Here is an 18,648-nt window from a genome sequence, read left to right as displayed (position 1 = left end):
AGGCCCATAATATCCTACTGATTAATTATTATAATAATATTTTTGATAGTTCCAGGGATGTAGTCGTCCGCGATTTGGCTAGTGCCATTGAAAATCTAAACCCAGAAGCTAATGTTTCTTTTGATTTCATCTGGGTTGGTGACTTCAATATCCCATTATGTGAACTGTCAACTGAAAATGTTTGTTGATTTACCAACGATGTGGGAGTGGAACATCTACACTTTCGTCATAACAACTATGGAGATTCTTTAAATTATTTTTTAGGTTACTATGATTTGGAAATTCTTGGTCTCCTGAGTGAGGATTCGGGACAAATTATCCCTAGTTTCAAGGGTCATCATTCTTGCTCAGTTATTGACCACGTGATTGTTTCCTCTAATATCGCTTCCTGTTGTGCTTCACCTAGGATTGAAGTAACTACCCTAAGCGACCACAACTGTATTATTTTGGAAACAACTTTTTGGGCCGATAGCCGTGTTGAAACGGGCATTGTGGTCTCTAATATTGAATCATACAGACCAAATGGTGTTCGTTTGAGATGGGTTGGGGATAAAGCTAGTGAATTAACTGGCCTTATTGTGAGGGACTGCTTACCCAGCATTAGTATTATTTTTGAAAATGTTACCGACGAATTACAGGTTTTAAATGCTTTTATGGACATTAATTTAACCATTGAGGCCAGATTTACAAAATCTAAGGGGGGCCAACGTAGCAATGTTCCAAGATGGTTTGACCATGTGTGCACTCGTTCATTAACTGAATTAAAAATTGCGCTTGCTAAAAACCCTAGGGATACACAGTCTATTGTAAAATTAAGGCTGGATTATAAGCTTGCTCTAAGGCGAAGGAAGAAAGAGTTACAGCAGCTGGCATGGGACTCACTTAACCAGGCAGCGGAATCATCTAACAGTACTTTGTTTTGGGCCACTGTCAATTCTCCCTTTATTAGGGATGAGAATACCCCAATGCTAACCTCCAATGTTTCAAGTGATGGCTGGGTTACCCATTTTTCAAATATCTTTGATTCTAACAGTTGTATTGACACTTGCCAGAATAGTTGGCCTGTCTTACCTCTAAATATTACTGTTAGCGAGGTTGAAGCCGGTATTTGTGCTAGCAAGGGGGGTAAAGCCCAGGGCCCAGACGGGGTCCCTATTGATGGGTATAAAACGGCCCCCGATATATGGAGCCCTCTCTTGGCTATAGTTTTTAACGCTGCCACATGTACTGTGCCCCCCGAAACATGGGGGGAATATATTATTATTCCTATACATAAAAAAGGTAGTAGGTCCGATGTCAAAAATTATCGACCCATCTCTCTTTTAGACTCGTCTGTTAAGATCATGAGCAGAATTATGCTCGTGAGGTTAGAGGAATGGGCCAAGCAAGAGGGTATCCTAGCTGATAGTCAGTACAGATCTAGAAAGGGTAGGGGTACACTTGATCAATGTTTAAATCTTGACCTTCTGATCGGGAAATATATAGATGCTAAACTAGGCTCACTCTACCTTTGTTTTGCGGACCTTAGCAGCGCATTTGATTTGGTTGACCATTCTATTCTATGGTCAACCTTGTTACAGTTAGGGGCGCCAGAGGGAATAATTTATTTTCTGGCCAGACTGTATGGGAATCTAAAAACATGTGTGCGCTCTGGGACCAAAGGTGAATGTTCTCCCAAATTCAGTGTAAAAAGAGGCATTAGACAGGGCTGCGTATTGGCCCCCCTTCTTTTTATTTTATTTATTAACGGAATCGACGCAATTTTAAAATCAATCCCAGCAGATGCCCCCCTCATCAAAGGTTGCTCCGTGCCCGTGTTATTATACGCTGATGACGCTGTCCTACTTTCTAGAACTCCATTAGGATTGCAGCGTCTGATTGATAGATTCTCTTCCTTTATTAAGGATAGGAGGTTGACTATCAACAAGAAGAAAACATATATTATGACCTTTGGGGCCAAAAGCGTAAAGAAAAGTAAATCTGCTAATTTTTCCTTTTTTATAGATAAGGATAAGGTGCTTCAGGTGGATACATTCTGTTATCTTGGTATTACCTTCTCTATTGATAGAAAATGGTTAAATGAATTTAAAAATATTCGTATCAAAATGGCCAAAAATGCCCATGACGTTTTTAGATTTGCTGCGAAGGTTGGGGACCGACGTACCAGGGATATGCTTATGATTTATCAAGTCAGGTGTGTCAGCATTGCTCTGTATGGGGCGGGTGTTTGGGGACATTTTCCTGCCCATTTTTTGCAGTTAGAGGAAAATGCTTTTTTTTTAAAACTCTTATCTTTACCACCCACTGCTTGTACTGACCTCATCCATCGAGAGCTTGATATTAATTTTCTTACTGACCAACTATCTCTGAGGCCACTTATGATTTGGCGTTCTATCTGACTACAAGAAGAAAAAACCTTTAATAGACTGGTCATCGAGGACTGTCTCTCGCTGGATAAATTCTTCAATATACCCTGGTAAAAATATGTAGTCAGATGTTTTTCTGAGATTTTTAATTTAAACATCTTGGTGGACCCTAACGAAACATCTTTAATTACGAAAAAAGAGTTGAAAACTATTTTTTTGGCATTTACTGCAAGAAAACGGGCCATTGCCAACGGTTCTCTATCTACTGTTTTGTTTTATAACAAGTATAAGCTTGATGAAGGTTTACCCATTTATTTAGTATGTGTAACGAGGCCATCCCATAAGTTTGTGTTATCCAGACTGAGGTTTGGTATAGCTCATCATTTGGTGGCATTGCCAACACTAAAGAAATATCCGCAAGGGCCTTGTAAGTGTGATGGCATCTCTAAACAGAGCACTGTGCACTTTTTTCTTATCTGCAAACTGTATATGAATTTTCATATTGCCTATTTAAAACCTATGTTTTGTAAATATGGTATACGTACAGTTAATCAAGCAATGAGTTTAGTTTTTAACTTACAAAACGCCGATATCTGTTTTTTTACTGCTATGTTTTTACTTCATTCAATCAAGGCCAGGAAAAATATGTGTTTTTAAGCTTGTATCATTTGTTATTTGTAGCTTTTTGAATTGTTATTTTGCTGTATCTGATATTGTAGTGCAGTTATTTTATTTTTATGGTTGTGCTTTTATGGTCATTTTTCATGCACCGAATAAAGCTTTATGAAATGAAATACATAGGTGTCTTTCATACCGGTTTTTCCATTTATACATTTTCCCACAATAATTGCTATATACCCGGAACATAATAAAAAACCATTGCAAATTACTGCTCAGATTTTGACCCTGGGTTCTTCGGTTTCTTGGTGAACTTACAAGTCCTATATATTCCTACAACCAGTAAGGTCCAGCAGATGTAACATTATATTGCTTTCAAACAGCTTTCATAATTAGAAGAAGTTACGGTGAAAACGTTGACACAAAAGGTTGTTTTTTTCAACTAGTGTTCAATTTTTCCTATATTTAACTGTTACTTTCTATAAAGAAACCATGATGGATCTACAAATATGACCCCTTGCTGAATTCAAAATGTTGTCTACTCTTCTAAAATGTATAGCTTTCCAGGATCCATTATTACGTTCACACCCATTTCTACCATTAACTGGAAGGAGGTTGAAAGCACAAAAAATAGCAAAAATAGGCTATATCCCAGAAAAATGCCAAAACTGTGTAAAAAATGTTGGTTTTCTGTCAAAAGTATGTCATTCCCTAAAAGCTGGGAAAATAGTTATTTCAGCCCCACAAACCCTTTTTTGATAACATTTGCAGTGGAAAATCCAGACGATTTCATATGCAGCCCATTTTTCCCATCTTTCCCAAAAAAAACAAAATTTTGCTGTATTTTGGCACATTTCTGTGACCCCTCCAGGGGAATCCACAAACCCTGAGTACCTTTAGAATACCCATGATGTTGGAAGAAAATGACGCAAATTTGGCGTGGATACCTTATGTGGTCAAAAAGTTACAGGGGCCTCATCGCGCACTACCCCAAATAGCCAAAAAAAGGCTTGTCACAGGAGGGGGAAAAGGCCTGGCAGCGAAGGGGTTAAAAAGTGGTTATTCAACATGAGGCACAATTCAATTGACATTTTGAATCATTTTTTCTACAGTCCAAAAAATCTATTTTCTGATGATAAACAATGACCCCGAACGTGTCAAACTTTCTCCAGATGGTCAGAAATGGTCTTTTTTGAATGTTTAATCTTTTGACTGTAAATGATGACTTTTGCATTTGAATTATCACTTTTGGAACTAAAATAAGTGTGTTTAGAGTCAATTTCCTGCCCGAAATTAAACGAAATAGAAGCTCTGAGTACCAGGAAAAGTCTGTCAAAATGGCAATTTTAGTCACTGTGAGGCTTTACAAATTGGTTATTCAACATGAGGCACAATCCAATTGATCTTTTGAATAATTTTTTCTACAGTCAATGAAATCAATTTTCTGATGAAAAACAATGACCTCGGACCTGTCAAACTTTCACCAGATGGTTAGAAATGGTCATTTTTTTAATGTTTCATCTTTTGACTGTAAATAACTATGGCATTTGAATTATCACTTTTGGACCTAAAATATGTGTTTAGAGTCATTTTCCTGCCCGAAAATGTCGAAATAGAAGCGTCTGAGTAGGAGGAAAAGTCTGAAAAAATTACAATTTTGGTCACTGTGAGTCTTTAAAAAGTGGTTATTCAACATGAGGCACAATCCAAATGACATTTTTAATCGTTTTTTCTACAGTCCAAAAAATAAATTTTCTGATGAAAAACGATGACCCCGGACCTCTCGAACTTTCTCCAGATGGTCAGAAATTGTCATTTTTTTATGTTTAATTTTTTGACTATAAATGAATATTGCATTTGAATTATTACCTTTGGAACTAAAATAGGTGTGTTTAGAGTAATTTTCCTGGCCGAAATTAGTCAAAGTTAAAGCTTCGAAGTAGGAGGAAAAGTTTGTAAAAATGGCAATTTTGGTCACTGTGAGTCTTTAAAAAGTGGTTATTCAACATGAGGCACAATTCAATTGACATTTTGAATCAATTTTTCTACAGTCCAAAAAATCAGTTTTCTGATGATAAACGATGACCCCAGCCCTATCAAACTTTCCCCAGATGGTCAGAAATGGGCTTTTTTTAATGTTTAAACTTTTGACTGTAAATGACTTTTGCATTTGAAGTATCACTTTTGGAACTAAAATAAGTGTTTCCGTCCCGAAATGGTCGAAATAGAAGCTTCTGAGTAGGAGGAAAAGTCTGACAAAATGGCATTTTTGGTCACTGTGAGGCTTCAAAAAGTGGTTATTCGACATGAGGCACAATTCAATTGGCATTTTGAATAATTTTATCCGCAGTCCAAAAAATGAAATTTCCAATGAAAAACGATTACCCCGGACCTGTCGAACTTTCTCCAGATGGTCAGAAATGGTCATATTTTAATGTTTAATCTTTTGACTGTAAATGACTTTTGCATTTGAATTATCACTTTTGGAAGTAAAATAAGAGTGTTTAGAGTCATTTTCTTGCCTGAAATTCGTTGAAATAGAAGCTTCTGAGTAGGAGGAAAAGTGTCAAAAAATTGCAGTTTTGGTCACTGTGAGGCCTTAAAAAGTGGTTATTCAACATGAGGCACAATCCAATTGACATTTTGAATAATGTTTTCTACAGTCCAAAAAATCAATTTTCTGATGAAAAACGATGACCCCCGGACCTGTCGAAATGCCTCCAGATGGTCAGAAATGGTCATTTTTTAATTTTGAATTTTTTGACTGTAAAGGACTTTTGCATGTGAATTATCACTTTTGGAACTAAAATAAGTGTGTTTATCGTCATTTTCCTGCCCGAAATTGATCGAAATAGAAGCTTCTGAGTAGGAGGAAAAGTCTGAAAAAATGGCAATTTTGGTCACATTGAGGCTTTAAAAAGTAGTTATTCGACCTGAGGCACAATCCAAATGACATTTTGAATCAATTTTATTAGAGTCCAAAAAATAAATTTTGTGATGAAAAACGATGACCCGTGACCTGTCGAACTTTCTCCAGTTGATCTGAAATGGTAATTTTATAATGTTTATTTTTTTTACTGTAAATGACTATTGCATGTGAATTATCACTTTTTGAATTAAAATAAGTGTCTTTAGAGTCATTTTAATCCCTGAAATTGGTCGAAATATATGCTTCTGAGTAGGAGAGAAAGTGTGTAAAAATGGCAATTTTTGTCACATTGAGGCTTTAAAAAGTAGTTATTCAACATGAGGCACAATCCAAATGGCATTTTGAATCAATTTTTCTGCAGTCCAAACAATCAATTTTCTGATGAAAAATGATGACCCGTGACCTGTCGAACTTTCTCCAGATGGTAAGAAATGGTAAATTTGTAATGTTTAATTTTTTGACTGTAAATGACTATTGAATGTGAATTATCACATTTGGAACTAAAATAAGTGTGTTTAGAGTTATTGTAAAGCCTGAAATGGGTCGGAATAGAAGCTTCTGAGTAGGAGAAAAAGTCTGTAAAAATTGCAATTTTGGTCACATTGAGGCTTTAAAAAGTAGTTATTCAACCTGAGGCACAATCCAAATGACATTTTGAATCAATTTTATTAGAGTCCAAAAAATCAATTTTCTGATGCAAAACGATGACCCCGGACCTGTCGAACTTTCTCCAGATGTTCAGAAATGGTCATTTTTTAATGTTTAATATTTTGACTGTAAATGTCTATTGCATGTGAATTAGAACTCTTGAATCTAAAATAAGTGTGTTTAGAGTCATTTTCCTGCCAGAAGATGGTCGAAATAGAAGCTTCTGAGAAGGAGTAAAAGTCTGTAAAAATGGCAATTTTTGTCACTGAGATGCTTTAAAAAGTGGTTATTCAAAATAAGGCACAATCCAATTGACATTTTGAATCATTTTTTCTACAGTCAATGAAATCAATTTTCTGATGAAAAACGATGACCCCAGTCGAACTTTCTCCAGATGGTCAGAAATGGTAATTTTTTAATGTTTACATTTTTTACTCTAAATGGATGTTCCATGTGAATTCTCACTTTTGGAACTAAAATAAGTGAGTTTAGAGTCATTGTCCTGCCAAAACTGGTCGAAATAGAAGCTTCTGAGTAGGAGGAAAAATCTGAATAAATGGCAATATTGGTCACTGTGAGGCTTTAAAAAGTGTTTATTCAACATGAGGCACAATCCAATTGACATTTTGAATAATTTTTTCTGCAGTCTAAAAGATCAATTTTCTGATGCAAAACGAGGACCCCGGACCTGTCGAACTTTCTCCAGATGGTCAGAAATGGTTATGTTTTAATGTTTAATATTTTAACTGTAAATAACTATGGCATTTGAATTATCACTTTTGTATCTAAAATAAGTGTGTTTAGAGTCATTTTCCTGCCCAAAATTGTTCGAAATAGAAGCTTCTGAGTAGGAGGAAAAGTCTGAAAAAATGGCAATTTTGGTCACTGTGAGGCTTTAAAAAGTGGTTATTCAACATGAAGCACAATTCAATTGACATTTTGAATAATTTTTTCTACAGTCCAAAAAATCATTATTTTGATGATAGACGATGACCCCGGACCTGTCAAACGTTCTCCAGATGGTCAGAAATGATCTTTTTTCAACGTTTAATCTTTTGACTGTAAAGGACTTTTGCATGTGAATTATCACTTTTGGAACTAAAATAAGTGTGTTTATCGTCATTTTCCTGCCCGAAATTGATCGAAATAGAAGCTTCTGAGTAGGAGGAAAAGTCTGAAAAAATGGCAATTTTGGTCACATTGAGGCTTTAAAAAGTAGTTATTCGACCTGAGGCACAATCCAAATGACATTTTGAATCAATTTTATTAGAGTCCAAAAAATAAATTTTGTGATGAAAAACGATGACCCGTGACCTGTCGAACTTTCTCCAGTTGATCTGAAATGGTAATTTTATAATGTTTATTTTTTTTACTGTAAATGACTATTGCATGTGAATTATCACTTTTTGAATTAAAATAAGTGTCTTTAGAGTCATTTTAATCCCTGAAATTGGTCGAAATATATGCTTCTGAGTAGGAGAGAAAGTGTGTAAAAATGGCAATTTTTGTCACATTGAGGCTTTAAAAAGTAGTTATTCAACATGAGGCACAATCCAAATGGCATTTTGAATCAATTTTTCTGCAGTCCAAACAATCAATTTTCTGATGAAAAATGATGACCCGTGACCTGTCGAACTTTCTCCAGATGGTAAGAAATGGTAAATTTGTAATGTTTAATTTTTTGACTGTAAATGACTATTGAATGTGAATTATCACATTTGGAACTAAAATAAGTGTGTTTAGAGTTATTGTAAAGCCTGAAATGGGTCGGAATAGAAGCTTCTGAGTAGGAGAAAAAGTCTGTAAAAATTGCAATTTTGGTCACATTGAGGCTTTAAAAAGTAGTTATTCAACCTGAGGCACAATCCAAATGACATTTTGAATCAATTTTATTAGAGTCCAAAAAATCAATTTTCTGATGCAAAACGATGACCCCGGACCTGTCGAACTTTCTCCAGATGTTCAGAAATGGTCATTTTTTAATGTTTAATATTTTGACTGTAAATGACTATTGCATGTGAATTAGAACTCTTGAATCTAAAATAAGTGTGTTTAGAGTCATTTTCCTGCCAGAAGATGGTCGAAATAGAAGCTTCTGAGAAGGAGTAAAAGTCTGTAAAAATGGCAATTTTTGTCACTGAGATGCTTTAAAAAGTGGTTATTCAAAATAAGGCACAATCCAATTGACATTTTGAATCATTTTTTCTACAGTCAATGAAATCAATTTTCTGATGAAAAACGATGACCCCAGTCGAACTTTCTCCAGATGGTCAGAAATGGTAATTTTTTAATGTTTACATTTTTTACTCTAAATGGATGTTCCATGTGAATTCTCACTTTTGGAACTAAAATAAGTGAGTTTAGAGTCATTGTCCTGCCAAAACTGGTCGAAATAGAAGCTTCTGAGTAGGAGGAAAAATCTGAATAAATGGCAATATTGGTCACTGTGAGGCTTTAAAAAGTGTTTATTCAACATGAGGCACAATCCAATTGACATTTTGAATAATTTTTTCTGCAGTCTAAAAGATCAATTTTCTGATGCAAAACGAGGACCCCGGACCTGTCGAACTTTCTCCAGATGGTCAGAAATGGTTATGTTTTAATGTTTAATATTTTAACTGTAAATAACTATGGCATTTGAATTATCACTTTTGTATCTAAAATAAGTGTGTTTAGAGTCATTTTCCTGCCCAAAATTGTTCGAAATAGAAGCTTCTGAGTAGGAGGAAAAGTCTGAAAAAATGGCAATTTTGGTCACTGTGAGGCTTTAAAAAGTGGTTATTCAACATGAAGCACAATTCAATTGACATTTTGAATAATTTTTTCTACAGTCCAAAAAATCATTATTTTGATGATAGACAATGACCCCGGACCTGTCAAACGTTCTCCAGATGGTCAGAAATGATCTTTTTTCAACGTTTAATCTTTTGAATGTAAATGACTTTTGCATTTGAATTATCACTTTTGGAACTAAAATAAGTATGTTTAGAGTCAATTTCCTGCCCGAAATTAGACGAAATAGAAGCTTCTGAGTAGGAGGAAAAGTCTGTAAAAATGGCAATTTTGGTCACATTGAGGCTTTAAAAAGTAGTTATTCAACATGAGGTACAATCCAAATGACATTTTGAATCCATTTTTCTACTGTCCAAAAAATCAATTTTCTGATGAAAAACGATGACCCGTGACGTGTCGAACTTTCTCCAGATGTTCAGAAATGGTAATTTTTTAATGTTTAATTTTTTGACTGTAAATGACTATTGCATGTGAATTAGAACTCTTGTATCTTAAATAAGTGTTTTTATAGTCATTTTCGTGCCCGAAATTAGACGAAATAGAAGCTTCTGAGTAGCAGGAAAAGTCTGTCAAAATGGCAATTTTAGTCACTGTGAGTCTTTAAAAAGTGGTTATTCAACATGAGGCACAATCCAATTGACATTTTGAATACATTTTTCTACAGTCCAAAAAATCAATTCTCTGATTTAAAACGATGACCAGTGACCTGTCGAACTTTCTCCAGATGTTCAGAAATGGTCATTTTTTAATGTTTAATATTTTGACTGTAAATGACTATTGCATGTCAATTAGAACTCTTGGATCTAAAATAAGTGTGTTTAGAGTCATTTTTCTGCCAGAAATTGGTCGAAATAGAAGCTTCTGAGAAGGAGTAAAAGTCTGTAAAAATGGCAATTTTTGTCACTGAGATACTTTAAAAAGTGGTTATTCAAAATAAGGCACAATCCACTTGACATTTTGAAAAAAAACATCTACAGTCCCAAAAATCAATGTTCTGATGAAAAACGATGACCAGTGACCTGTCGATCTTTCTCCAGATGGTCAGAAAAGGTCAATTTTTTAAAATTTAATATTTTGAGTGTAAATGACTATTGCATGTGAATTAGAACTCTTGGAACTAAAATAAGTGTGTTAAGAGTCATTTTAATAGCTGAAATTGGTCGAAATAGAAGCTTCTAAGTAGGAGAAAAAGTCTGTAAAAATGGCAATTTTGGTCACGTTAAAGCTTTAAAAAGTAGTTATTCAACATGAGGCACAATCCAATTGACATTTTGAATCATTTTTTCTATAGTCCAAAAAATCAATTTTCTGATGAAAAATGATGATCCCAGTCGAACTTTCTCCAAATGGTCAGAAATGGTCATATTTTAATGTTTAAATTTTTTACTCTAAATGAATATTCCATGTGAATTCTCACTTTTGGAACTAAAATAAGTGTGTTTAGAGTCATTTTCCTGTTGAAATTGGTCAAAATAGAAGCTTCTTAGAAGGAGGAAAAGTCTGTAAAAATGGCAATTTTGGTCACTGTGAGGCTTCAAAAAGTGGTTATTCAACATGAGGCACAATCCAACTGACATTTTGAATCACTTTTTCTACAGTCTAAAAGATTAATTTTCTGATGAAAAACGATGACCCCGGACTTGTCGAACTTTCTCCAGATGGTCAGAAATTGTCATTTTTTAATGTTTAATCTTTTGACTGTAAATGAATATTTCATGTGAATTATCACCTTAGGAACTAAAATAGGTGTGTTTAGAGTAATTTTCCTGCCCGAAATTAGTCAAAGTAAAAGCTTCGAAGTAGGAGGAAAAGTCTGAAAAAATGGCAATTTTGGTCACTGTGAGCTTTCAAAAAGTGTTTATTCAACATGAGGTATAATTCAATTGACATTTTGAATCAATTTTTCTACAGACCAAAATATCTATTTTCTGATGATAAATGGTGACCCCAGCCCTCTTAAACTTTATCCAGATGGTCAGAAATGGGCTTTTTTAATGTTAAATGTTTTGACTGTAAATGACTTTTGCATTTGAAGTACCACTTTTGGAACAAAAATAAGTGTGTTTAGAGTCAATTTCCGTCCCAAAATGGTCGAAATAGAAGGTTCTGAGTAGGAGGAAAAAGTCTGTAAAAATGGCGAGTTAGGTCACTCTGATGCTTTAAAAAGTGGTTACTCAACATGATGCGCAATCGAATTGACCTTTTGAAAAAAAAATTCTACAGTCCAAAAAATCTATTTTCTGATGAAAAACAATGACCCCGGACCTGTCAAACTTTCTCCAGATGCTCAGAAATGGTCATATTTAATGTTTAATCTTTTGACTGTAAATGACTATTGTATTTGAATTATCACTTTTGGAACTAAAATAAGTGTGTTTAGAGTCATTTTACTGCCCAAAATTGGTTGAAAAAGAAGATTATGACTGTAAATGACTATTCCATGTGAATTGTCACTTTCAGAACTAAAATAAGTGTGTTTAGATTCATTTTCCTGGCCAAAATTGGTCGAAATAGACGCTTCTGAGTAGGGGGAAAAGTCTGTAATAATGGCAATTTTGGTCACTATGAGGCTTTAAAAAGTGGTTATTCAACATGAGGCAAAATCCAAATGACATTTTGAAACAATTTTTGTACAGTCCAAAAAATCAATTTTCTGATGAAAAACAATGACCCGTGACTTGTCGAACTTTCTCCAGATGGTCAGAAATAGTAATTTTTTAATGTTTAATTTTTTGACTGGAAATGACTGTTGCATGTGAATTAGAACTCTTGGAACTAAAATAAGTGTGTTTAGAGTCATTTTAATGCCTGAAATTGGTCGAAATAGAAGCTTCTGAGTAGGAGCAAAAGTCTGTAAAAATGTCAATTTTGGTCACTTTGAGGCTTTAAAAAGTAGTTATTCAACATGAGGCCCAATCCAAATGTCATTTTGAATAAATTTTTCTACAGTCCAAAAAATCTATTTTCTGATGATAAACGATGACCCCGGGCCTGTCAAATTTTCTTCGATGGTCAGTAATGGTTATTTTTTAATGTTTAAACTTTTGACTGTAAATAACTTTGGCATTTGAATTATCACTTTTGGATCTAAAATATGTGTGTTTAGAGTCATTTTCTTGCCCGAAATTGGTCGAAATAGAAGCTTCTGGGTAGGAGGAAAAGTCTGAAAAAATGGCAATTTTGGTCACTGTGAGGCTTTAAAAAGTGGTTATTCAATATGAGGCACAATCCAATTGACATTTTGAATCCTTTTTTCTACACTCCCAAAAATCTATTTTCTGATGAAAAACGATGACCCCGGACCTGTGGAACTTTCTCCAGATGTTCAGAAATGGTCATTTTTTTAATGTTTAATCTTTTGACTGTAAATGAATATTGCATGTGAATTATCACTTTCGGAACGAAAATAAGTGTGTTTAGAGTCATTTTCCTGCCCGAAATTAGTCAAAATAGAAGTTTCGGAGTAGAAGGAAAAGTCTGTTAAAATTGCCATATTGGTCACTGTGAAGATTTAAAACGTGGTTATTCAACATGAGGCACAATCCAATTGACATATTGAATCATTTTTTCTACAGTCTAAAAGATCAATTTTCTGATTAAAACGATGATCCGTGACCTGTCGAACTTTCTCCAGATGGTCAGAAATGGTTGTTTTTTAATGTTTAATCTTTTGACTGTAAATAACTTTTGCATTTGAATGATCACTTTTGGATCTAAAATACGTGTGTTTAGAGTCATTTTCCTGCCCGAAATTGTTCGAAATAGAAGCTTCTGAGTAGGAGGAAAAGTCTGAAAAAATGGCAATTTTGGTCACATTGAGGCTTTAAAAAGTAGTTATTCGACCTGAGGCACAATCCAAATGACATTTTGAATCAATTTTATTAGAGTCCAAAAAATAAATTTTGTGATGAAAAACGATGACCCGTGACCTGTCGAACTTTCTCCAGTTGATCTGAAATGGTAATTTTTTAATGTTTATTTTTTTTACTGTAAATTACTATTGCATGTGAATTATCACTTTTTGAATTAAAATAAGTGTCTTTAGAGTCATTTTAATCCCTGAAATTGGTCGAAATATATGCTTCTGAGTAGGAGAGAAAGTGTGTAAAAATGGCAATTTTTGTCACATTGAGGCTTTAAAAAGTAGTTATTCAACATGAGGCACAATCCAAATGGCATTTTGAATCAATTTTTCTGCAGTCCAAACAATCAATTTTCTGATGAAAAATGATGACCCGTGACCTGTCGAACTTTCTCCAGATGGTAAGAAATGGTAAATTTGTAATGTTGAATTTTTTTACTGTAAATGACTATTGAATGTGAATTATCACATTTGGAACTAAAATAAGTGTGTTTAGAGTTATTGTAAAGCCTGAAATGGGTCGGAATAGAAGCTTCTGAGTAGGAGAAAAAGTCTGTAAAAATGGCAATTTTGGTCACATTGAGGCTTTAAAAAGTAGTTATTCAACATGAGGCACAATCCAATCGACATTTTGAATCATTTTTTCTATAGTCCAAAAAATCAATATTCTGATGAAAAACGATGACCACGGTCAAACTTTCTACAGATGGTCAGAAATGGTCATTTTTTAATGTTTACATTTTTTACTCTAAATGAATATTCCATGTGAATTCTCACTTTTTGAACTAAAATAAGTGTGGTTAGAGTCATTTTCCTGCTGAAATTGGTCGAGATAGAAGCTTCTGAATAGGAGGAAAAATCTGAAAAATTGGCAATTTTGATCACTGTGAGGCTTTAAAAATTGGTTATTCAACATGAGGCACAATCCAATTGACATTTTGAATCATTTTTTCCACAGTCTAAAAGATCAATTTTCTGATGAAAAACGATGACCCCGGACTTGTCGAACTTTCTCCAGATGGTCAGAAATGTTTTTTTTTTAATATTTAATCTTTTGACTGTAAATAACTGTGGCATTTGAATTATCACTTTTGGATCTAAAATAAGTGTGTTTCGAGTCATTTTCCTGCCCGAAATCGTAGCTTCTGAGGAGGAGCAAAAGTATGAAAAAATTGAAATTTTGGTCACTGTAAGGCTTTAACCCTTTCAGTGCCCATAACGAGCTGGACTCGTCATGGAGCACAGTCACCATGTGCCCATGACGAGTCCAGCTTGTCATGACACCCACCCATGGGGGTAGCGCTGGCGCTTCCCCCGTGAGTGCACGATCCTTTTTTTTTTACTGGGAAGGCAGGGGAAGACCATCATTGGAGGTTTCCCCTTTGTTCTCCATTGCGAAGGAAGCCATTTGCTTCCTGCGCGTCAGAGAAGAAAGGTGAGTTTTGGGGCTGGGTAGGGGGGATTTCAGCGATCAGTGGAGTAGTTAGGGTGGGGCGGTGGGGGCACTATTTTGGGGAGGACAAAGGCATTCAGATAAGGCTCGGCTTGCTTTCGTGGACGTTCGGGGACGGGAAGAGAAGGAATAGGACTCGGGTAATGTCCTCTTCTTTTTGTGCTGGCAGCTGTCCCCCCTCTCTTCCTATTATTCCCTCTCTTTCTGTCTTGCTCCCCACTTACTGAAAACCGTGACTTGAAGAAATGGTTCACAACCTCTATTTCCTTCTTTCATTTAGTTGCTTCCCTGTGAAATGGATCCAAAAAAGAAAAACACTCCCGCGAGAAATGCCCTTTTTCTGACATTTTTCTGTTTCAAAGTGCAGCAGGATATAGAGAAATAGAAGGTTTTAAATATGAAAAATAAATACATAACTAAATAGGGCAAGACAGAGGGGTTACAATGTGGCCAGATTGGTTTTATTTACATCCAAATACATCAGCATCACTTTACAGAGTTTGCCAGTGAAGCGCTACTTTTGTTTTCTCGTCTTTCTTTGAACAGCATTGTTGTTCCCAGGTGGGAAAGTGTACCATTCCTGGAGGTACTGCAATACCTCGTTGATGGGTGGATTGGAAAACACAATGTGGACCATGGCTCTGTGTTTATGGATGTGGTCTTTTTATACCATACTGCTTACGTTTTGTAAGGATATAAGCAATGGACATTGAAACGGTTCCCTTCAGGGCCCTCTAGTCATGTCCTTAACTTTTCAGGTAAAACCACTTGCTGATTTCTGAATAGTGAGTGAGAGATCGTTAAGGTAACCATGTTGTTTCTGCTTACATTTCACATGCTTTACTTAATCTTCCAGTCCCCATGAGTGGTTGCTTCTACTTTTTTTTAGGCATCATATTACTCTTATCAAGTGCATAATTTGAATTGAGCCACATCCAAGTGTTTATAGCAGGCACAATTAGGTTATAGCTGAAGGCAGTGCGAGTTTCTCTCAGTGGGGATGTATGGTGTTCAGTGGGGGAGAGGATGTGGCACTATGGCCAGAGCTGTCGAATTTGGAACTGGGGAACTGGGTTCAGCCTTCATGACCGGTCCCCAGACCACTCTACTGAGGGAGCACATTCCCATGCTAGACCTTAGAAGGCCCCACTAGACCTTAGAAGGCTTGATGTCTTAGCACAAGCAGGTGTACCCTAGTGGTGTCATTTGTGGGTAAACCTTGAAGGCCTGTCCACCACAATCCATACTGAAGTTCATCTCCAGTCTTGCGGGCAGGCCTACGAAGCAGCACACCCTAGAGCAACAGTGATCCAGTCGCTGTGACTCTGTCACTGAGGTCACATGAACCTTGAGCAGGTTAGGGCGATGCGAATGGTGTGACCTCACTGGGTACCTATTTCAGGTGAGTGCGTAGTGTTTGCAAGTATATTATGGTTTGAAAAAAAGTGCTGCCTCCTTCCTGGCCTCCAGCAATTTTCAGAAGCAATAAAAATGTCATGATAACTTTGGTGATTAATGTTCTTCCTAGAGAGAGATGGAGTTTTGTCTAGTGGAAGGGTTGACTCCTGGAAAGGTAGCACAGAGGGTTAATGTGCCTGCTGCAAAGAACATGTACAATGCAGATCACAAAGTGCACTGCTTTAATGGGGGGACCATGATGAATGGTCATTTAATGTCAGCTGTAGATGATGGATCCCTGAACAGTGTCATGTATGTGCATGTTTGCATTGTGCTGAGGGGATTACCAGGTAATTATTCTCTCTCTGATGGATGTCACATGCGGTTTTTCTGAGTCCTCAGAGAGATCATGCAGTCTGTGTGTTCTCTTTTGTACTGCCAGTCACCGGTGTATTCAACTGTGTTGCCTTGGACCGTGTCATGTATGTGCATGTAACTTGCATGATTGAGGTAACTATTAGCGGCGATACTACGTGTCTCTTGGTACTCTTTCAAGTGGTCGTCGTCCTTTTTCCCCAGCAACCCCCCTTCCCCAGGGGCGGCAATCTGAGAGATAGCCCCGGGCGCGACAAGCTTTAGCTACGCCTCTCCCCCCGATGTCTCTTTCATGCATTCCTGCTGCACAATCGTGCAGCAGGAATGGTCACTAGCACCAGGTTTTTTTTTCTTTTTTTAGGTTTGGGGTTGTTTGGGGGAGCGGCCCCTTAGGCAAGGGTCACTCCCCTTATGGCCACATTATTTTTTAAATATTTTAAAGTGCAAACAAAATCAAAGAGGTAGCAGACGATACGTTACAAGAAAAAGTGATGTGTGCATGTTACAAAAAGAGTACAAAATACAATTAGAGGTAAAATACTGCAATAAATGGCAGACACTCAAAACACAGGAACACACTAGGAAGGCACTTCTATAGGCATGGAGAATAGAATTTCCTATAATGTAAATACTTCCTTCAGATAATAGAGAGGGCGTGAATTACGTTTGGAAGTGTCTTTGCAGGAAGAGAACTTTGAGGTCAGTTTTGAAGGACTGGGAAGAGGGGGTGGTCCGGAGCTGAGGCTGAGTTCCAGATTCTCGCCGCGTTGCCTGTAAAGGATTGGGCCATCGATCTTTCCTTCTGGAAAGTGTGAGGTTCAAGCAATACATTTTGCGCAGTCCGTGATGGTCGAGAGCCTCCAGAGACTTTCAGTTTATTTCCCAGGTAGCAAGGAGAGGAGGAGTGCAAGGCTTTGTGGGTGATACAGGCATTCTTGCTGATAGATCTTGCCTCGATGGGAAGCCAACGGAGGGTGGATAAAATGGGTGTGATGTGGTCACTTCTTTTGGCCCCATGTATGAAACGAGCTGCTGAATGGAGAAAATATTTACGGGGGGACAGGTGGGATTTGTGCAGGCCAGTAAGAAGAGAATTGCAGTAGTCCAATCTGGAGAGAACCAGCGATTGGACCAGGGTTTGAAGGTCTTGCTCCAGTAAGAAGCGCAAAATCCCCCAAAGAAGGCGCATGAACTGATGTGGGAGAGTAGATTGAGTTTTTTGTTGAGTATGACACTAAGGGATTGTGCGCTGTCAACAATGATGGATTTTTTGTTATGTAGATTCTTCTGATCCATCCATGATAGAGAAAGTGAGGAGGAGAGGAGGAGGAATTCAGTTTTGGAGGGATTCCGAATCAGTTGATGAGTTAACATCCAGTTTTTAATGGATTTGAAAGTAGAGTTTAGGATGGAGAGATCGTGATTTTTAATTTACTATTGTATTTGTTGTTTGGGGGAGCGCCCCCTTGGACAAGGGTCGCTTCTCTTTATGGGAGGATGATTGTGGCCATTTCTGCACTCTTTGGGTGGAAGGATAGCAGTATGTTTTTAGGCCCATCTGCCCCCAAGGGGGACAGAAGCCACTAGACACCTGTGTTTTTTAAATTTTGTGTTGAGGAGTGGCCGTAAGGGTTGCTCACCTTTTATGGGAGTGAATATTTAATTTATACTCTTAGGTCCACCTACCCCTTATCTTTGTTCGTGGATTGTGTGTGGATTGGTGCATTATATGCATATGTGACATTAATGTTTTTTTCTCCTTTTTATTCTAGTCTAAATCTTTTGATTCCTGTTTCCGGTTTCGACAGTGGTTGTTCTGCAGTTTTGTGTAGTTGCATTTTTTTGGTAAGAATTTTTTTTTTTTTTGTATTTAGTCCAAATGAGTAATATTGTAATGTTTGAATGAATTTTTTTGTAAGTGATGTCATAATGGCAGCATATTTAGTTAGTGGTTTGAGCAGGAAATTCTTTGCGATGCGTTTTGCATGGTCTTCTGTGCAATTTCTTTTCCCTTTCTTTTTTAGTGCGAACTTTTTGATCCATACTGTGTCTGTGCAGAGTAGGTGGTGGTGAGTAGTTTAGCTGCCTCTGGCAAGTGAGTGGTATTGTTTTGGAGTACATATGTGTTTTTGATAAAGGTGCTTTTTGTTTATTACTTATTTTACAAAGTGTTTGTTGTTGTTGACTTGTTTGACAAGTTACCTTT

The sequence above is a fragment of the Triturus cristatus genome, chromosome 12 (assembly GCF_964204655.1).
Source record: "Triturus cristatus chromosome 12, aTriCri1.1, whole genome shotgun sequence".
Classification (NCBI taxonomy): domain Eukaryota; kingdom Metazoa; phylum Chordata; class Amphibia; order Caudata; family Salamandridae; genus Triturus; species Triturus cristatus.
The sequence above is the reverse complement of the archived record's forward strand: the minus strand, read 5'-3'. Positions refer to the sequence as shown.